The 22656-nt window shown below is 44.1% G+C and overlaps 1 long non-coding RNA gene across 1 annotated transcript; it reads left to right on the top strand.

Annotated features, from left to right (window-relative positions):
- The first annotated feature begins 1968 nt into the window (after nt 1-1968).
- Nucleotides 1969-11245, top strand: LOC106724388. Its single transcript, XR_001360168.1, has 3 exons — nt 1969-1978; nt 4132-4134; nt 11182-11245. It is a non-coding gene; the product is annotated as an uncharacterized LOC106724388 (long non-coding RNA).
- The last annotated feature ends 11411 nt before the right edge of the window (nt 11246-22656 follow it).

Below are 22656 nucleotides of genomic sequence, written 5' to 3'. Positions count from 1 at the left end.
GACTTATTGTCTCTCATCACCGTCAAATGGAAAACAAATCCAAACTTAGTCAAGAGAGACTTTATTTGAAAATATTATTTCAAGGCTTATTTCTCTCATCATGTGATCAGTGAGTTCAACTATTACGACAAATAGAACTCTCTGACCATTTGATCTGCAAGGTTGATGATCAAGGTTTAGGCAAAACCAGTTTTCTTCTTATCTGGGAAGCACACAGGCTAGAAATAACCAGGTGTGTGGAAGGGATGAATGTCTGACTCTGAGGTCAGCCTTTTCTTGGGGGAAAGGGTGGGTATTAAGAAGAGGCTGTATCCTGGCTCACAGAACTCAGGGGCTTGGGGGGAGGAAAGAAACTTAACCAAAGATGGGTTAGCAAGCATTTTGTTTGGTTGATTGGGGGACATCACAGCTAGTAATTTCTGAGACAAAGAATGGGAAACGGGAGGTTCTGTGTCTGGCCCTGAGGTACGTCAACAAAAGAGCATCTGTGACTCCTACTTAAGTCATTTGGGGAAGCATGTTTCTTCGCAGGAAGCTGTTTCCCAGACACACAAGAATGGGTGGCAGGCTGTTTTACAGAAGCACAGCTAGGGGAAGCGTCAATGTTGTCCTCGCAGTTTTGACTACCGTGTGATCATTGTGTTGCATGGCACACGGACTCATGTAGATGATGCTCCCACCGCCCCTGCTTTAGGCCCCCGTAGGGGACTCTCCCCTCAGCCACACCTTGCCAAGCATGAAGGAGAAGGCGCCATTGATTCAGCAGAGCGTAGCTGAGCCCAGGCTTTGAATTTCAGTAAAAATGAAAGCGAGGGGAGGGGGAAAAAGAAGGGAGGCGCATGGCAGAGAACACTTCCTAACAGCCAGGTCTGCTCATGGGTTACTTTTAGGTTCAAAATCAAGCCCAGACGACCCTTAATGAAATATGCAGAAAGTGAGTCTCCATGTCCTGTCCCAGGATGACAGGGGGATTATCCACTTAAATAGGGTAACAGTCCAGCTCAATCAGACAGGGATCTTGCCCTTAGGCTCTGAGTGAAGCTATAAAGATTATCAAACCCACAAGACTACATTCCATAAGACCCTGTATGAAGGATCTCATATCCAGTCAATAGTGAGCCCAAGGGAGAGGGAGAGAGAGAGAAACATCAACGATGAGAGAGAATCATGGATCAGCTGCCTCCTGCACTCCCCCTACTGGGGATTGAGCCCACAACCGGGGATGTGCCAGGAACGGGAATCGAACGGTGACCTCCTGGTTCAACCACTGAGCCACATTGGTTGGGACAGTCTTATTCTTTTCATAGCAACTCCTCTAGGATGAGACATAAAATACGGTGGCACATCCTTGTCCTTCCAGAGTCCTTCTCATCTCAGCTTGCTTCTCCTGAGAACATTTATTCAGAGAAGAGCACACAAAACTTGCTAAGAATAAACAATTATTTATAGACACAGCAGTCAGAATTCACCCAGAGGAGCAAACATTTATCTTCAAAGAGACTCTAAAGAAACATTTGCTGGAACATTCTGCCCTCACCTGGCATCTCCCACCTAGATAATTCCTGTTCATCTTTCAAGGCTCGACTCCCACATTCCTTTCTCTGGAAAACCTCCCAACTCCACGTGAGGACCCTCTGCTAGATCCTCAGAGCACTGTTTACTTTCTCACCGATGCTTATAAGTCATTTGTGTAATTCTTGTCTATTTTATCTTTCCTCTAACACCTGAATGAGTGTGTCTGACTCATCAACACTCTTCGCTCAACACTTAACATAATAGTGTTACTGTCCATAAATATTTGAATGAAAATTTGTATAGAAAATCTTCGATAAAAGGTATTTTTATTTAGGGGGGAGAGAGTCAAGTACTGAGTGTAAGACATTAGCCTTCAAGTGGAGGATGACCTCCCTTTTCCTAAAACAATAAGTGAGAGCTGGCATATTTGCATAAACATAGATGGCCCAGTACCATTGTTTCTGTTTTGATTATTATTTTTAATTTTCAGAACAAAACCGCTACCTGCCTTCAAGGTAAATTGGAATCTCTACTCTAGAGTAATAGAGAAAATAAGCAAGAGATTTTGAAATAGCCATTCTCCCAACTTCTATACCCATCATGATGTTTAAAATAATAGTTTCGTCTCAGCCAGGGTCTGAGGTTACATATGTTATTTTCAGAGCTAATGATGTATAGTATAATCTGAGCTCTGAAAATGATAAGACCTATATTCATCCCGTGATTTACCATTTTCAAAGCAATTTCATGTTGGCTCATTGAATCCTCATGAGTACCTTTTGAGAAGAAGGAAAAAAAAAGTACAACCAATTTCCAAGTGAAGAAACTTCAGAGCGTATCCATTACTTGCCTGCCCAGAGCCGCACAGCCGAGAACAGTGCTGGGACTCCCGCCCAGGCCTCCTGCCTGAAATCCAGTGCACTCGCCATGACTCCCCAGCTGCCGACTCAGCAACAGGGGTGACTTGGCCTCTTTCTATCTCAGCTTTAAACAGAGTCATGTCTTTGGCCTCCTTTTCCAAATGAGAGCCACCGGTGGTGTTTATCTCAAAGGAGACTCTGTTCTTTGGCACCGAGCCTTCCTTTTCAAAAGAACTCAGAGTTCGAAAAGATCTCGGCAGTGACGCAGTCCAATGCAACATCCCCGCCGCGTGTGGCCCACCTACAGTTGAATATCCAAACTGATGGAGAACTCACTCCTTTGCACATTATCCTGGATGCTGATAGGTTGGCTTAAGACTTCTGACAACTGTGAGAGAAATACTGTAATCAAGACACCGAGGCACACAACTTCTCAGCATTTGCTCAAGGTGACCTATCTGGATTCAAGATTCCATTTGACCCTGGTAGGCTGACTCTAGACCAGTGGTTCTCAACCTTCTGGCCATTTAAATACAGTTCCTCATGTTGTGACACAACCATAAAATTATTTTCGTTGCTACTTCATAACTGTAATGTTGCTACTGTTATGAATCGTAATGTAAATATCTGATATGCAGGATGTTCTTAGGCGACCCCTGTGAAAGGGTCATTCTACCGCCAAAGGGGTCGCGACCCACAGGTTGAGAACCGCTGCTCTAGACCCTCCTTGCTCACTGAATATCAGTGCTGCTGCCTCCTCACCTGAGAAGTGGATCTCGATTGTTGTAAACGAGGCTTATAACCCTTCCAAGAATCCTGATGGCAATTTGATGCCCTCGGATGTGTGTCCATATAGGTGGGGATTAAGGAAAGGAAACCATTATTTAGAGATCTGGGTTTTGGCTTTGTTTGCAGGCTTGGCTATGGCAGGGCAGGATTCATCCCATCAAATTATTGTGTTGGCAAAATGCTTCCTTTTATAAATGCTCCAAGTCAATTTATGGAAATACTTCTTTTGATGTAAGGCAATGACTAGAATCAGGATAGCAACCTGGCTTCGATGAGGATGGATGGTTTAGGCTCTAAGGTAAACTCCGACCCAGTTTTCAATGCACCTTTCTTTAAAACCGAGTGTGAAGTGGGACCGCCTAGTTATACAGTCTGGAGTGGCCACAGGACACCTTTATGTTTCTTAATATCGAATTCAGCCTCGCTCAAGACCCACCTATTTTCTTCTGATGCAGAAAACCAAAATGTGCAGAGTAAAGTCTTTTAGTTTAAAACCCAGTCTCATTGAGGTAACCACCACATCAAGTCCACCGTGGAGTCCCTCCCTCCCCTTCTCGTCCTCTGGGGCAGCAGCAGGGTGTAGACCAGTGATGGCGAACCTTTTGAGCTCGGCGTGTCAGCATTTTGAAAAACCCTAACTTAACTCTGGTGCCGTGTCACATATAGAAATTTTTTGATATTTGCAACCATAGTAAAACAAAGACTTATATTTTTGATATTTACTTTATGTATTTAAATGCCATTTAACAAAGAAAAATCAACCAAAAAAATGAGTTCGCGTGTCACCTCCGACACGCGTGTCATAGGTTCGCCATCACTGGTGTAGAGTCTACTCAGCTCTAGGCTTGAGCGAGGGCGGGGTGTGGAGGGAGGTGGGGCATTGAGTCCCAGTGCATTGTGGGCCACCACTGAGCTGTGTCTCATCTGGCCGGGTCTTGGTCACAACCCTGTCTAGGCTGGTCTGTAGCACGTGCTCGCCAGCTCCCCATGGCCTCCGGTTGTAACACACTGAATCTTCTCGGGGCTGCGGGAGGCCCCAGGTGCTTTCTCTGGGTCTCTTTGTAGCTGTTGCTGCTCCACCCTCTGGCTCCTTGAAAAGCACAGGAATTCACAAACCCCAAGAATTTGGCCCCAAAGTGGAGCATGAAGTACTCCCCATACCTAATCCTCACACAGAGAGACACGCTGACATCTTATCCCTACGCTGTCCCCATCACTCGTGTCCACTGCAGAACTCGTTCTTATCTTTTCATGGTACACAGCTCCTAGGTTGCATTTTCTGCCCTATTTCTCCCTATTTGATAGAAAAACTCTGTATTGTGAACACATAGTAAGTTCTGGAACAGCTAACATCAACAACAATGGCGGCAATGACAACAGTCCTCTTAAATTTTCCAAGTTCTTAAATTGGGATAGTGCATGAGGCTTTGCCTGTTGTCTTGGAATTTTGGCTGAAGCCCCACACGTGGAACAGTACGTACTGTGACATCCTAAACAGAGACCTAAGTTGCTGCCAGTCAGCTCTTCCGAGCTTGGAAAGACAGTGCCAGAGCTGCCTGGTGATCCCCCATCCTCCCTTCCCAGACAGTCTGCAAATAAGAGACTAAATGCTTAGGGAATTAGTTAGAGGACAAGACATTCTCCGTGTCAATCATACTTGAAGCTTTTCCCTTTTGCTTGCCCAGGGAGAGGGGAGGGGTTCTCCAAGAGAATCAGCTAGATAGAGACTTCTAGGCGGTCAGCAAGATAGGGGCTGAGCTGCACATTCTCTCAAAGTATAGGTTATTCTACGAGGTGGTTCTTCCCAGCACTTAATGCCAGTGGCCTAACCTGAGGATGTAAATTTACAGCATAGGGATTCTATATAGTCAATAACATTGTAAAATCGATGTATTGGGCCAGATGGGAACCAGAAATATTGGGGGGAACACTTTGAAAAGTATATGATTGTGTAACCACTATGCTGTACCCCTGAAACAAGTGCAAAGCAATATTGAATATAAACTGTAATTGAAAGATTAAAATAAAAAAAGTGACACAAAAAATAAACAAAAAAACGAAACAAGAACACAGGAGGCCTGGTAACCATAGAAATGGGTGCCTGCTGCGAGCCCAGAAGCAGCAGGGGGTTAAAGCCCCTGGGTCGCAGGGCCAGGAGAAGGGCGGCCAAGGGCAGACTGCCCTCCCTCCCGCTGTTGGTGCAGCAGGGTGTCTGAGCATGGCCCAGTGGATGCTGTGGCAAGTAGCTGGACTTGAGCCATCATGTAGAAATCCAACAGGGTGTCTTTTGGGGACAAAGGGAAGCCAGCAGAGACCGTGGGATGCCTTCCCAGAAACAGAAATCGAGGAGGGAGGGAGGGACTAAAGGCCCAGTTTGTCATTGTCGGGAATCTGTGCAGTGGTGAGCTTCTCACATGGGGTCCTGGAAAACCCATACATGGGCCCCATGGAAGAACACGCATGTGACACCTGCCACGCAGAGGGACAGCATTGTCCAGTCAGCTGTAGCCACAAGAGGATCCTGAGAGCAGGACCTAAGAAGTGACAAAGGGGACTTTTTCCCCCTTTCCCATATTCCTGCCTGCCTTTCTGTAAGAGCCTTCAGAGGATCCTGAGAGCAGGACCTAAGAAGTGACAAAGGAGACTGTTTGCCCCTTTCCCATATTCCTGCCTGCCTTTCTATAAGAGCCTTTATGGCAGCGGTTCTCAACCTGTGGGTTGCAACCCCTTTGGGGGTCGAACGACCCTTTCACAGGGGTGGCCTAAGACCATTGGAAAACATATATAATTACATATTGTTTTTGTGATGGGGACGTGCCCGCAACCCAGGTATATGCCCTTGACCGGAATCGAACCTGGGACCCTTCAGTCCGAAGGCCAACACTCTATCCACTGAGCCAAACTGGTTTCGGACACTATGCTTTCATTATGTTCCATTTGTAACAATGAAATTGGGGGTCACCACAACATGAGGAACTGTATTAAAGGGTCGCGGCGTTAGGAAGGTTGAGAACCACGGCTTTATGGGGAAAGGGAAGTACTTCAGGTCCCCGCGGAGTTAGGGACGGGCAGAGTACAGAGCTGTCACTGGGCGAGAGTAGGGTCTTTCGGTTCGTTCTCAGGGAAACATTTGTGTTACCGGAAGGGGAGTCTGATTTCCTAAAGCAGGACTTGATCTCAAAACCGAGAGTGGCCATTAGTCATGGATTTTCTTGGGTTGTCATTAAAGAGCAGGGCATTTATCAGGATGAAATTTTAAAAGTCCCCCCTACAGACGGGGTTACAGTGGGTTGGTTACCGCATCTGCATCACAGATTTTTAAGATCGAGTCAGAAAGTCAAGTTAAGGATTTAATTGGCGGTTCTCACTGGAATTGTTTGTGATCTCTCCCCCTTTTTGTTTTTTACAAACATAAGTCTCAGCTTCACACTTTAATGTTGGAATATTGTCAAGTGAAGAAAGTTATCGTGTAGGAAAAAATGCATCAGTTAATATTTTAACTATTTTTCCTCTACATGGGAAGATTGGCATAGATGCGATCTCAGATTTATTTTTAATTCTAGCCTTCCATTCATGCTGGTGTTGTCACTTGCTTAGACAGGAGAAGGGATTGAGAAAAGCATTTACCTTCCTCTGGAAATCTTTATCTTTGGCTCTTTTTTTAAATTGATTATTAGAGCAAGAGGAAGGAGAGAGAGAGAGAGAGAGATGAAAACAAAATATCAATCGGCTGCCTCCTGCTCACCCCGCTACCTGGGGTAGAGCCTGAAATCTGGGCATGTGTCCTGACCAGGAATGGAACCTACAGACTACAGGTGCATGGGATGCCACCCAGCCAACTGAGCCACACCGGCCAGGGCAGCTCTTCTTGTTTTACCCGACTAGCAAGTTGATCCAGATTGATTCCCAGTGTACAGACTTTGCAGAGAAGCAGGGATAATGTCACTGCTTCCTTAAGCCACTGTTCTCATCATAGACATTTATCGTCTGCTCATTAAATCATTGCAATGGTATTTAAACAGGTCTGTCCACCCCACTGCCAGGTTTGTTCTCTCTAAATCACCCTCCCCCATGCCACTGCCAGAGGCCTTTCTGAAGCTTATGTGATCCTTCACTCCTGTGTTTAAAACCCGTCAATGGCTTTGCATTGCAAGAGAACATTTTAACTTTCTATTTCAAAATAGTTTTCATATTCAAGCGCTTGCATAACCCTTTTATTTTTCTTATTTAAATCTTCCCTCATCTACATTGAGCTTTTTATTATTTTCCGAAAATGCCAACGGTTTGTTCCCACTTTGACTCAGGACCTAAGCTCTCTCTGTTACCATTCCCTATCCCCCCCCACGCCCCACCTCTTTTCCTCCTCTTCTGTGTCAACACCTCTGCAAACCTTTGAGCAGAGTTAATCACCCTCCCCCATGCCGCTGCCAGAGGCCTTTCTGAAGCTTATGTGATCCTTCACTCCTGTGTTTAAAACCCGTCAATGGCTTTGCATTGCAAGAGAACATTTAAACTTTCTATTTCAAAATTGTCTTCATATTCAAGCGCTTGCATAACCCTTTTATTTTTCTTATTTAAATCTTCCCTCATCTACATTGAACTTTTTATTATTTTCCGAAAATGCCAACGGTTTGCTCCCACTTTGACTCAGGACCTAAGCTCTCTCTGCTACCATTCCCTATTTCCCCTCCCACCCCCCACCTCTTTTCCTCCTCTTCTGTGTCAACACCTCTGCAAACCTTTGAGCAGAGTTGTCTACCCTCCCGCCGCTGCTCTCTCTCCTCACTTCTATGCTGTCCTCCCTATAATAGCCTCTCTCACTGTGCATTTTGCTTCCACCAATACTTGCACATTAAGGGCAAATGCAGGGTTTTCTTCATTCCTATAGCCTGGCACAGTGCCTGCCAGATACTCTGCTTGGAGAATAACAGAATGAAAATAGGTTAATTTTTTTTATATAGTTCTAAGCTTTTTATCAGATATATTCAATAAAGTAGGATATACACAACCATAATGACTTGGAAAAATGGGGATGCAGTGTATGCTGCAGTGCTTACACTTAATTTGGGTGATTCTTAAACATTTTGAGCCACTCTTGTTTGCTTAGTAAGATTCGTCATAATTTGAAAGTGAAGTACAGGCAGACCTGGTTTTTTTGTGCTTTGCTGTATTGCACTTCACAGACATTGCATTTTTTTAAAAACAATTTGAAGATTGTGGTGACCCTGAGTTGAGCAAGTCCGTCGTACCTTCTCCAACAGCATTTGGTCGCTTTGTGTCTTCATATCACATTTTGGTAATTCTCACAATAATTCAAATGGTTAAATTATTATTATGTTTGCTATAGTGATCTGGTGAAGAGTGATCTCTGGGGTTACCTTTGGAATTGTTTTGGGTGCCGTGAACCACCATAGAAGATAGCAAACTTAATAAATGTGTGTGTGATGACTGCTCCACCGACCAGCTGTTCCCCTTCTGCCCGGGCCTCCCTATTCCCGGAGATACAATAATATTGATAATCGGCTGATTAATAACCTTATAGTGCAGTGGTTCTCAATCTTCCTAATGCCGCGACCCTTTAATACAGTTCCTCATGTTGTGGTGACCCCCAACCATAAAATTATTTTCATTGCTACTTCATAGCTGTAATTTTGCTACTGTTATGAATTGTAATATAAATATCTGATATGCAGGATGTATTTAGGCAACCCCTGTGAAAGGGTCATTTGACCCCCAAAGGGGTCGCGACCCACAGGTTGAGAACCGCTGCTATAGTGCCTTCTAAGTGTTCAAGTGAAAGGAGGAGTCACATGTCTCCCACTTTAGCTCAAAAGCTAGACATGATGAAGCTTGTGGGAAAGGCATGGTGAAAGCTGAAACAGGCTGAAAGCAAGGCCTCTGGTGCCTGAGAGTTAGCCAAGGTGTCCATGGAAAGCGAAAGTTCCCAAGGTAAATGAAAAGTGCTACTCCAGTGAACACACACATGATAAGAAAGGAAAACATCCTTATTGCTGACATGGAGAAAGTTGTAGAGGTCTGGATAGAAAATCAAACCAGCTACAATATTCCTTTAAACCAGTAGCGGGGAGCCTTTTTTTCTGCCAAAGGCCATTTGGATATTTATAACATCATTCGAGGGCCATACAAAATTATCAACTTAAAAATTAGCCTGCTCTATTTGGTCAAACTTTTAATTATCTCACCCCTAATGCCTTCTCAGGGCCAGACCAAATGATTCTGTGGGCCTCATATGGCCCACGGACCGGATGTTCCCCACCAAAGTCTAATTCAGACCAAGGCCCTATCTCTTTTCAATTCAGTGAAAGTTGAGAGAAGTGTAGAAACTGCCAGAAAAGAGTCTGAAGCTAACAGAGGTTGGTGAGGTTTAAGGAAAGAAGCCATCTCCATAACGCAAAAGTGCAAGGTGAGCAGCGAGTGCAGATGTAGAAGCTGCAGCGAGTTATCTAGACGATCTAGCTCAGGTAATTAATGAAGGTGGCTACACGAAACAACAGTTTTTCAATGTAGACACAACAGCCTTATCTGGGAAGAAGATGCCATCTAAAATTTTCAGCTTTAGAGAGGAGAAGCCAAGAGGTCCAAAGCTTCCTAGGACAGGCTGACTCTCTGGTTAGGGGCTAATGCAGCTGGGGACTTGACGTTGAAGTCAGTGCTCATTTACTCTTCTGAGAATCTTAGGGCCCGTAAGGATTATACTCTGCCTGTGATCTATAAATGGAACAACAAAGCCTGCATGACAGCACATCTGTTTACAACATCCTTTACTAAATATTTTGAGCCATTGTTGAGACCTACTGCTCAGAAAAAAAAACAGATTCCTTTAAAAAATATTACTGCTTATTGACAATGCACCTGGTCACCCAAGAGCCTCAATGGAGATGTACAACAAGATTAACATTATTATCATGCCTGCCAACACAATATTCATTCTACAGCCCATTGGTCAAGGAATAATTTTGACTTTTAATTCTTATTATTTGAGATACACATTTCACAAGGCTGCCATAGGCAGTGATATCTCTGATGGATCTGGGCAAAGTAAATCGAAAGTCCCCAGAGAGGATTCATTAAAGATGCCACTAACAGCATTTGTGATTCATGGGAAGAGGTCAAAATATCAATCAACATTAATAGGAGTTTGGAGGAAGTTGATTCCAACTCTCATGGATGACTTGGAGGTTTTCAAGACTTCAGTGGAGGAAGTAACTGCAGATGTGGTGGAAATAGCAAAGAGAACTAGAATGAGAAATGGAGCTGAGAGATAGGACTGCATTGCTGCCATCTTATAATAGGACTTTAAAGGGTGAGGAGTTGCTTCTAATGGATGAGCAAAGGAAGTGGTTCCTTGAGATGGAATTCATTTCTGGTGAAGACATTAGAGAGTTGTTGAAATGAGAGCAAAGGATTTAGAGCAGCGGTTCTCAACCTGTGGGTCGCGACCCCTTTTGGGGGTCGAACGACCCTTTCACAGGGGTCGCCTAAGACCATCAGAAAACACATATATAATTACATATTGTTTTTGTGATTAGTCACTATGCTTTAATTATGTTCAATTTGTAACAATGAAATTGGGGGTCACCACAACATGAGGAACTGCATTAAAGGGTCGCGGCGTTAGGAAGGTTGAGAACCACTGATTTAGAGTATTGTGTGAAATCAGTTGATGCAGCAGCAACAGGTTGTGAGAGAACCGACTCCAGTTTTGAAATAAGTTTTACTATGGTATCAAACAGCATCTCATGCCACAGAGAAATTGTGAAAGAAAGACTCAATCAATGTGACAAACTTTATTGTAGTCTCATTTCAAGAAAGCATCACAGTACCTGACCTTCAGCGACGGCCAACCTGATCAATCAGCAGCCACCAACCTGGAGGCCAGGACTCTCCACCAAACACATGTTACAACTTGCCGAGGGCTCAGATGATGGTTAGCATTATTATTATTATTTTTTTAGCAATACAACATTTTCTAATTAAGATATACACATTTTTTTAGATATAATGCTATTGCATACTTAGTAGACTACAGTATAATGCAAACATAACTTTTATAGGAACTGGGAAACCACACAATTTGTGTGACTCATTTTATTATATTCACTTTGTTGTGGTGGTCTGGAGCCAAACCTGCAATATCTCTGAGGTGTGCCTATAAACCACCAAATGAAATGAGGGCAGATTCAAATAAATCTGTTTCAGGACCAGAAACAAAAATAAAGTCATTTAAAAATTGCACATCAGTGCTCCTATCTGCTAGCTACATCTATCATTCATTACTGGAATTATTCTAAGAGGGCTGGGAGAACTGTGGACTGTTAGAGAAATACAATGGAACATGTCTTGCCATCACTTACAGTCATCCCGCACCTGTTGACAGACAAGGACAGCATGTACAGCAGTGTCTCTTCCTCCAAAGCCCGTTTTCATCCATCCTCGGATGGGAGAAGCTTCAGGAAGGGAAATTACAGCCCCCGCCTTCCCCAGGCTCAGTGGAGAGCTACCTCTGCTTCCAGGGACCCGGACAGTAGTCAAGACTGCATGGGCTGCAGCCTCTGAGATGTGGAGAGTGAAATTGACTGTCTTGGGGGTGAGCCAGGGTAGAAGGAGAGGCTGAAGGAGGGGCTGCAGCCAAGAGAAACAGGAAGGTCATTCGGTGGGGTGAGCCGCCTGAAGCCACTGTAAGACAGTGCTTTGGTGTTGATCTTGTCGTTGGAAGGAGCTGACAGGACCTTGCTTTTCATGCTGCTTACTCCAGCTTCCCTTCTATTCCAGCAAAAAGAGCGCAGCTCGGATCTTTCTTCTCTGCACCTTGCTGTTCTGGTCTCTTGCAGGTCTAAATCTGGAATCCCAACTCTTCATTTCCTTTCTGGGAGCATGGCCTTCCCCAAAATGCGGTTTGCTGACTAACAATTCTCTGAAGCCTGATTTTGCTATTATCTAAATAGGAACACTTGGTCTGATTCATCCCGGGATTCGGGCTTTAAATGTGCCTTCAGAAGGACTGACATTTATTCTGAGCTGACGGAAGTGGGAGTTTGGCCTTGCCTTTCTTCCTGTCATTTGTATTCGCTTCAGTCCCCGATTTACAAATGTTCAGGTCCTGTCAGGCTGCACAAACATGTCACCCTCAAAAGGCTGCTTCCCTTGAGTGGCCCTTTCCACTGGCAGCAAATACTCAGAGGCCCTGCTCTGAAAATGGCATAGCTCTCTCTTTCCTCCCAGAAGAGGGAAAGCTTTCCTGTGCCAGAAATGGCTGGTTTGGATGCAATTTGGTATGTAGTCTGCTGCCCCCTCGCAGGGACATTACAGCAGGGGTGTCTGTGTCTTGGAACCCCCTTCACAGTAAAGGCAGCAGGATAGACAGGTGATCTCCAGAGGAGATTCGTGGGGGGCCCTGGGGGAGAGGGCAGGCTGGAAGAGTCAAGAGATTTCATCAGTGTTCTGGGAACACACTGCTTTGTTTTACTAGCACGTGTCCCCAGAGACTTCAAAACCAGGCTCTCGCCGTCAAGAGATAAGAATAGCTTAGACTCCGAAGACTGGGAAAGAGGCACTTCATTCCCCAGCATTAGCTGTCCTGTTGGTTTTCGGGGGCTGCTGTAAGAAATGACCGCAAACTGGGTGGCTTCAAACAATAGAAATTCACTGGCTCACAGTTCTGGAAGCCAGCAGTCCAACATGTAGGCATCAGCAGGGCCGTGACTCCTCTGAGACTCTGGACAGAGTCCTTCCTGGCTGATTCCTACCTTCTGATGGGGCCAGCAGTCCTAGGCTCTCCTGGGCTTGAGGCTGTCCCTCCAGTCCCTGCTCCGGTCCTATCGGCGCTTTTCCTGTCTGTCGTTGTATCCTCTCCCCTCTTCTTATGAGGACACTGGCCATGTTGCGTTAAGGGCCACCTTGCTCTGCACTGGCCACAGCTCCCAGCTCTGGGTCATCATTGCTCAACTTGAGTTCTGAACTCTGTCTGTGAGCTGCTTGCTCCCACTCTGACTTGTCGGAACCCATGTGCGCTAGCCCTGGATGCTGTAATTCTGCTCCTCTGGAGGGAACATCCCCTTCGTTCTGCCCCTTTGTTTGGGTCCCATGCAAACTTTCGCTTTGGATGTAAGGATTGTGGTTATTTTTAGTCTCCCAGTGACCATGTCCTTCTCTAGACGAGCTGCTGCTGCTGCCAGGAGGAAACACGTTCTAGAGCTGGAAGCATTCCTTCCCTTCAGCTCTCAGGCCTGGGTGCTGAGCTAGGCTAAGGGGATGGGTCATTTCTGCTCCTCAGAGGCCTTGAATGTCATCCTGTCCTTCAATACCATAAGGCCCTTCTTTTGAGACTGAAGATATGCCCATAAGATTTCTGCACCATAAATATGATATAGTTAACATTCTTTCCAAATTCCTCTGCTCATACAAATCTAGTAATTAAAAAAGGCAACATTCGCCCTAACCGGTTTGGCTCAGTGGATAGAGCGTCGGCCTGAGGACCAAAAGGTCCCGGGTTTGATTCTGGTCAAGGACATGTACCTTGGTTGCGGGCACATCCCCAGTAGGAGGTGTGCAGGAGGCAGCGGATCGATGTTTCTCTCTCATCGATGTTTCTAACTCTCTATCCCTCTCCCTTCCTCTCTGTAAAAAATCAATGAAATATATTTAAAAAAAAAAGGCAACATTCCTCAATCTAACATACCTCATAGGTCTGAAGTTTACTTAAATAATAGGCATTCATGCCTTTCTCTGATCCATTCATGGCATTGATTTCTATGCATTATTTAATTAAATGCTTGACACATAGTAGGTGCACAATCCATAACAGCTCCAGTGGTTTTTATTACACTTAGTTGCCTCAAATTTAAAAGTCTTTCTTACAGCCTACATTTTATCCTCTAGCCTTCATTCTGCTTCCTAGGCTATACAGAATAAATTTGTTCCATCAAATAAAGTTTAAGCTCTTAAATCAGACTGAATTCTATATTCTACAACAATATATGATATGGAGGAAATCCAGAAATTTACAAATATTGAGTATACCCAGGGACATTTTCTTTCCTCTATGTCCTTCCCTTACCATGTAAGGTCAAGGTCAGATTTTCTTTACAGAGGTACATGAGCTCAGCTGGTATAGCTCAGTGGTTGAGCATCGACCCATGAACCAAGAGGTCAAGATTCAATTTCAGGTCAGGGCACATGCCCACGCCCATGTTGCTGGCTCAATCCCCAGTAGGGGGGCATGCAGGAGACAGCCAATCAATGATTCTGTCTCATTGATGTTTCTATCTCTCTCTCCCTCTCTCTCTGAAATCAATAAAAAATTATATATTGTTAAAAGAACCCTGTGAGCAGGACTTTGTATGGTCCCCAGGGAGAGTGGCGTCTGAGAGAACCTAGTGCAGGATCATGTAGCCCAGCGCTTCTCCACTTTGCAGAAATCCAGTTCAGCTAGACACTGACATTGTCAATTAAAACATGTTCACATAGCTCAAAATACATGTTAAGTGAAGAAATACACTCAAACAGGCAGAGTACCTAGAAAAGTGCTAAGGAGCTAATTTCTCCATCTTTTTAGTGATTTTAGTGGATATGTGATTCAAAACTCCCAACCTATTTTTTTTTATCTGATATTCCAACCATAGAGCACACTCCTGCTAAACACATTTGAGAAGAAAAATGTTTAGGTGCTCTCGATCAAAGCTTGTAGTTAATTTGCCTAAAAAGGAAATGTGCTTTGGTTCTGCAAGCTGAATTATAAATCCCTGAGTAGGCAGGAGAGAAGTTTTTCCCTGAGAAACAAAACTCCCAACCTATTTTTTTTTATCTGATATTCCAACCATAGAGCACACTCCTGCTAAACACATTTGAGAAGAAAAATGTTTAGGTGCTCTCGATCAAAGCTTGTAGTTAATTTGCCTAAGAAGGAAATGTGCTTTGGTTCTGCGAGCTGAATTATAAATCCCTGAGTAGGCAGGAGAGAAGTTTTTCCATGAGAAAAAAACAAAAAAGAAGAACAAAACATTCATTTAAAAAACAAAACAGTGAAGTTGAAGTGAATCATGATAGAGATTGTGATTTTGGAAGAGTGAAGGCCTGAGGACTGGCGTTGACATTGGTTATAGGAAGGAGCATAAGGAAAGGGGGGGGGGGATGCATGGTTTGGGCTGGGCGCACTCTCAGTTTGATTCCTAGTTTGCTACTGACTGGCTGTGCAAAGCTGGGCAAGTGATTTCATCTTCCTGAACTGTGGTTTTCTTATGGAAAGAGCAGGATTACCATGATTTAAAAATTTTGTATTAAGTATTTCATATAACATATCTACTAAAATATCTCCAATATGCTACAGATACTATAACTGGTGGAGACTAAGATAAAAACATCCAACTGGATGGTAAACTCAACTAAAGCCACCCAGCTTCAATATTGAATGTGGCGAATTTTAATTTCCATGATCTTTCAAATTCTGACAAATTATAAAATACTTTAGACACTTAAAATAGTTCTGTTGCAGTGAATCCATTAAATGAGGGAAAAGAAAAGATTACTCTAGATTGGATAGAGGACAGAAGCACGGTTAGTCTTTAAACACGGGGGCCACAGACTGGGTGGCTCAGATGCCTTGGCAGCTTATGTAAGTCAGCCAAAACCCAAGGCAGAGGCAGAGCACTCAACTCTGATAAAGAAACTTAAGGATGAGCCTCAGAAATAGCCAATGAGGCTTTCCCGAATAAGACAGCTGCTGAAACTATAACCAATCTATTTATTTGCTTTGCTTTCATATCTTCTCTATAAAAACCTTGCCCCTAGTTCTTGTTGACGAAGGGCTCCTAACCACTTTTGGTTTGGCACTGCCTGATTGGCATCAATTTATGCTCAAATAAACTCTTTTTCTGGGACACAGTGAAAGTCACAAGTAGGGTGTGGGGATTTGGGCACATTGATTTGTCATACTGAAGATGTGTGGCATATCTTTCTATCCCAACATCCCATCCCATCACATCACATCACATGTCCCATCTCCTCCTCACCGTGCTGCTAAGCTCACAGTGTGGAATAGCAGGGAAAATAATCTTTAGTTCTTAAAATGCTCATGCTTGCCTGCCTTCTCTTTCTCACTTGCTTCCTCTTTGTAATCCATCCTTGCATGCAGTTTAATTAACTTTAAGTAAAAGTCTGTGCTATGCAACTGTATTCCAGTCATGGTGATGGATGCTAGGAATGAAATAATTGACAAACCTAGGATTTTCCTCCAGGAAAAACTCAGCCTAGTGGAGGAAACAAACATAAAGAAATAATTAAAGTCATGTAACAACACACCATTTTGATGAAAAAGCGTCAGTGGATGTATAAAGGCAGGTGCCCGTGGATAAAGAAGACCTCAAAAGAGGAAGCTGTCCTGCAATTAAACTGTAAAGACCAAGTAGAACTTGCCAGTTGGGTGAGGGAACGAGTATTCCTGGGAGTGATGATGATATGGGCAAGAAAGGCTTGAAGGCAGTCAGCTTTACATTTGGTTTTTAGAGTTTTGGGAGATTCTGGGGGTGAAATAAAAGGTGAGGATGAAAATGTATTTTGGGATGAGATGCTGAGTGCTCCTGTGTCTCAAGATGGAAACAAGTTCAGCAGGTGTCTGGTTAGTGACACCTGAGACAGCCCCCTCCCTCCCCAGGCCTATGACAGCAGGGCGCTCTGGCCTTCACCCCCTCTTCCTAGCTGGCCCTCACTTGTCTGCTGACCCCAGCCCACTCAGTCTGTCTCAACTTCACCTTTTAGAATTTCTCTGGTTCCTATGTGCACAAGGGATTGATAAGAGGGATACACTAGAACAGCAATTTCCAACCTTTTTTGGTCTCATGCCACACACAAATGAATTGCTAAAATTCTGCAGTGCGCGCGCGTACACACACACACACACACACACACACACACACACCATATATATTTTGCTGATCTGGCAAAAAATAGGTATAATTTTGATTCGTTTACACCAGACAGCTATTGTTGTGTTGGCTGTTTTCATTTCTTTATTTGACAATCTAAGGGGAAAGAGGTCAGTGCTCCTGACTAAATAGGCATTGTATGTTTTAAAAATTCTTGTGGCACACCGGTTAAAACTCGCTGCACTAGAAGAAATCCCACGGCACAGATGTTTTCTGAAGAGCCGTAGAAATAGGCTTTTGGGTCCCAGAAGGCAACAGCAGTAGAATAAGAGGAAGGGGTGAGCCGGAAAATGTGTAGGAGGCACAACTGATAGGAAATTGTAGCAGGATGTGGGTTGTAAGGGAGATGGAACTTTATGATCCGCATGGCCAGGTGAAAATGATGACACTAAACAAGACAGGGAATTAATATGCCTGCTTTGTTGTTAATTGTTATTGATTTTATCAGCCTCCTTAGGGGAATGGTCTGCATCCCTTCTTGACTCCCTGAACCCAGTGAAAGAAAACAAACAAACACACAAACAAATGCACAAAAAATCGCAGCCGAACTTTCCAGTGGAGCTGGCTACGGGACTCCTAAGTGGACACAGGCCCCGCTCCCCCTGACCAAGCTGGAGGATCACTTTATAAACCTGGGCAGGCGAGGGGAGGATGCCTGGTCACCTGAGAGGCAGCTTTCTGATTTAGCCTCCCTACTTAGCCTGGCAGTGACTCGCCTGCTGCCTGCCACCCCTTGGCACAGGTCACAGCTGCTGTTGTCCTGTAATTACGTTTACTCGGGCTGTGGAGGGGGTCCTGCTGTCGAGGGTGACTACCCAGTGCTCCTGGTCTCAACCTCTTGTGAGGCGGATGGAGCTGTTCTCAGGAGCCCTGACACGCCGCCTGTAAGGCACTGTCAGTGAGCTAAGGTCACAGGCGTGGAAAGAACCAAAGGTGACAACGCTGAGGACTTATATGGCCCCCACCAGAGACCAAGTACATCAAAGGCTTGGTCTAATGTGCCCTCTAATGCCTGCGCCCCAGAGGGCCAGCGATTAGAAGCTGGTCTGAAGCTTTGGTTAAGGACCTTGAATGACTAGTAAGGCAGCCTGGGTTTCGGTGAGCTAAGGTCACAGGCGTGGAAAGAACCAAAGGTGACAACGCTGAGGACTTATATGGCCCCCACCAGAGACCAAGTACATCAAAGGCTTGGTCTAATGTGCCCTCTAATGCCTGCGCCCCAGAGGGCCAGCGATTAGAAGCTGGTCTGAAGCTTTGGTTAAGGACCTTGAATGACCAGTAAGGCAGCCTGGGTTCCGGCTCTCATTTTTTTCTCTCTCTTATTTATTTATTTATTTTTGAGAAGACTGAAGCTGACTGACCTTCTCAAGATGGTTTCTAAGCTCCTTGTTTCCCTCCTTCCGTTTGAAGGACTTGAGGGAGATGGTGGGGTGCCTTTGATCTGATTCCCCGAGGAAGCGGCCTGCTGATCTCAAAATGTACATTAATTATCAGGCTACAGAACACAAACAGCCACACTGTGATATGGAGAAGTCTAGGAGGAGGTCATTTCTAAAAAGAAAATTAGATATTGAAGGTAAGTAATTATGGCTGGAACAAGTTCCCGAGATTGATTTTCACGCCTCTGCAGTCTACCACTTGTCATCTAGAACTCCCTAGTGGATGCGAATTCCATTCCCTGCTTCAGAGACACCGGCAGGCTTTGAGTGAACCGTGGCTGGTAGCACAGGTCGGCCTTGATCAAGGTGACACAGAAAGCCTGTGGGCAGTCTGACTTACCCCAGGTTCCCACCTTCCTCCCAGGGTCTCTTTCTGTGCACCTGTGTGTGAGACATCTCCTCCGCACCTGGGCACTGCCGCTGCGGCCGTCTCCTTTACAAAGCCAAGGAAGCTGATAATGGCAGCAATAAATACCGCCAAGGCCACGGAGACCAGTACAAAGGATTAGAGGAATGACACAGGAAAGGCGATTACAGAAACTTAATCTGTTACATGCAGCTTTGGGCGAAGGAGATAAAGGGAGGGTGACTGTTTACAAATTGTAAAGGGCGGTAAGGGGGGATTTGGGAGCGCAGGCCTGGCAATGGGTAAATGGGTCTAGTCAGGACAAGGGCTGTCCTCTCAGGAAAGTCACCCAGGAGCAGAGCAGGCCAGAGACTCCGGAGACAGGCAGCATTCAGCAGCAGCAGCAAGAGTAATGGGGGGGTGGGGGTGGGGAGAGAGATATCTTGATGGAGTAGGCAGGGTGGCCCTAAGACTTGCTATGATAGCTTAGCATCAAGGTCGTGATTTTTCAAATGAAAAATACTTGGACCAAAGGTAAGATTCATGAAATGACTACACTATTTTCTCCCCAGGAGATTGAAATCTGCCAAATGCACATAATTTTAATTTAAAGATAAACACGGTAAGATGCATTAGTTTCCTCAAATGCCACAAGCGGATGGAACATGGGGCCTCACCCCAAGGAGGCCCGTCATTAAGTGCGTGAGGCTCAGAGAGCCCTGTCCCCGAGCGAGGCCGGGTGAAAGGGGGGCTCCTCATGGACTCACGGCGCCTTCTTTCGCTTCGCTGGCTCCAAGTGCGGACTTTCCTTGTTTGGCAGACCCAGGGAGAGTAGTAACTAAAAAGATGCTCTTTTAGTTAAACCACGGAGTTTGTTATTTTTTAAAATTATCATTCTTTTAGTCAATATTAGTTCTTTGTGAAAAATGGAAATTTTCGGTTTGAAATTGACACTACCCGATTCTATCTACAGAACTATCGATGTAATTGTTCAGTTATGATGACTGTAGGAAGACAAGGCTGTACTTAGTAACTGGAAGGAAAAGACAGCATGAATACAAATCGTTCCCTGAAGTGAGTTGCATTGATTTGAGAGCTCTATCGAACGGCACTCCCTTTAGAAATGGCAGTGAACATCAAACTGAACTGGGTACACAGAGTAAATGTACTCCGTTTTGTGACATTACACAAAGCCTTGATTTTTATAAAAACACACTGATGCCCTAGCCGGTTTGGCTAAGTGGATAGTGCATTGGCCTGTGGACTGAAGGGTCCCAGGTTCGATTCTAGTCAAGGGCAGGTACCTCAGTTGCAGGCTCCCAGCTCTGGTCAGAACATGTGGGAGGCAACCAATCGATGTGTCTTCACATCGGTGTTTCTCTCCCTCTCTCTAAAAATCAATGGGAAAAATATACTCAAGTGAGGATTTAAAATCAAAAACAAAAACACACTGATGATGTAAAAACAATGTTTAAATGGGTAGTCATCTTTAATGGAATTAACGAAACGATAATCTCATGCCAATTAATTCCAGCAGAAATTAAACCGTGGCTGTCAAAATGTTTCCTTAAATGAACTGTATCGATTTGCTGGTGGGGAGGCAAAAGGCTTTAGAACTGGATTTTATACAAATAAATTATAAGAAGTTGAGCAATTTCCAAGTAAGTGTGTGGGATGCTGTAAGCACAGAAGGGTTTTGGGTTGGACAAGTCACCTCTGAAACATAATGAGTTATTTAAAAAAAGAAGAAGGAAAAACAAAAACACACTGATGATGTAAAAACAATGTTTAAATGGGTAGTCATCTTTAATGGAATTAACGAAACGATAATCTCATGCCAATTAATTCCAGCAGAAATTAAACCGTGGCTGTCAAAATGTTTCCTTAAATGAACTGTATCGATTTGCTGGTGGGGAGGCAAAAGGCTTTAGAACTGGATTTTATACAAATAAATTATAAGAAGTTGAGCAATTACCAAGTAAGTGTGTGGGAGATGCTGTAAGCACAGAAGGGTTTTGGTTTGGACAAGTCACCTCTGAAACATAATGAGTTATTTTAAAAAAGAAGAAGAAAGCAGACCAATTAGAAAATAAGGCATTGCTCAATGAGTCACATGTGGATAAGGCCAAGAGCACCAAGAGAACTTCACGCCTGAAAGTGTTCTTCTTCAGTGCGCGGTGTTCAATCTCATGGCAGTTATTTTCAGGGATGTTCCAAGCAGAGGAAGGTGTGGCCTTGCTCTTTTCCAAGTCTGTTAAGAGGTGTTATATTACTGGGGAACTTGTTTTGGGCAGCAGAGGACTGGTAACTACCTGCATGTCTTTCACAGTATGTGGGTGGTTCTTTGGACTAAAGGCTTGAAGGTCACCTAAATATTGGTGTAGAAGGAACACATGCTCTATTTTGTCTACTAAGCACCAAAAGCACATGATATTCTTGCAACACAAGAGTATCTGCTCCACATCATTAAAACCTCCACGTTAGGGTCTTGGTGAAGCCTTTAGCTGAGTATCTTTGGTGAGTCTTCCTCTGTCCTGGTTTCGATGATCCTCTGTTGCTATTTGGACTTTGTGGTTGATGGGTCTCTCTCTCTCTCTCTCTCTCTCTCTCTCTCTCTCTCTCTCTCTCTCTCTGTGTGTGTGTGTTCTGTGTCAACTTACCTTGGACTCTGCTTGTGAGGGCAATTTGAACTGTGAGAACTTTTTTCTAACTGCAAAGGCTCCAACTTTGAAATAGAGTTCTCCTGTAATATCTTACTCATATGTAGATCTACAAGAGTCAAGCTCATAGGAACAGATCATAGAATGATGGTTGCCAGGACTGGGGGGCAGGAGAAATGGGGGGATGTTGGTCAAAGGGTACAAACTTCTAGTTATCAGATGAGTAAGTCTTAGGATTCTAATGTACAGCATGGTGACTATAGGAACAGACTGTGTTATGTACTTCAATATGGCGAGGAGAGTAGATCCCAAATGTTCTCACCACAAAAGGTAATTATGTGAGGGATGGATGTGTTAATTAACCATATTGTAATAACAATTTCACAATATATACATGTATCAAGTCAACACATGTACACCTTAAACTTACACAATATGTCAATTATATCATAATAAAGGTGGGAAAAAAGAAACACAAATAAAAGAAAATAGAGTTCTCCTCAACTTCATATTAACTACTCTGGTTAGTTGATTTTATCAACCTTCTCTACATTAATGCAAATATAATAATTAACCTGAAGTCTCTCTCTCTCTCTATCTATCTATATAGATGTTCTGTACTTGCTGCAAACAACCAACCCTATAATATCATTATAATGAGAAGAATTTTTATTTATTTAATTTTATTTAGTCCATGTCTTTTATTAACCTAAATACAATTACTCATCTTCTGGTTTGTTGAAGCAATAGGTCAGGCAACATTTGCCACAATAATGTCTGTCAAAGTGGCAGGCCATAAACACTCCAGCACCACATTCATCTGAGGGCGCTCCCGAAGAAGGCGACTGATTTTGCCTTTCTCATCCACTTTGTAGTATTTCAGGACAGCCAGCTTAACCTTTCTCTTATGCTTATTCTTCTTCGGAGTGGTGTAAGACTTCTTCTATCTTTTCTTGGCACCACCATGAAGTCTCAACACAAGAGGAAGAGTGGACCCTTTTGAATGTCGTAGTCAGACAAAGTATGTCCGTCTTCCAGTTGCTTGCCAGCAAAGATCAGTGTTTGCTGATCAGGAGGAATTCCTTCCTTATCCTGGATCTTGGCCTT

This window comes from Myotis brandtii, unplaced genomic scaffold (assembly GCF_000412655.1).
Source record: "Myotis brandtii unplaced genomic scaffold, ASM41265v1 scaffold813, whole genome shotgun sequence".
NCBI classification, from domain to species: Eukaryota; Metazoa; Chordata; class Mammalia; order Chiroptera; family Vespertilionidae; genus Myotis; species Myotis brandtii.
The sequence above is the reverse complement of the archived record's forward strand: the minus strand, read 5'-3'. Positions and strand labels throughout refer to the sequence as shown.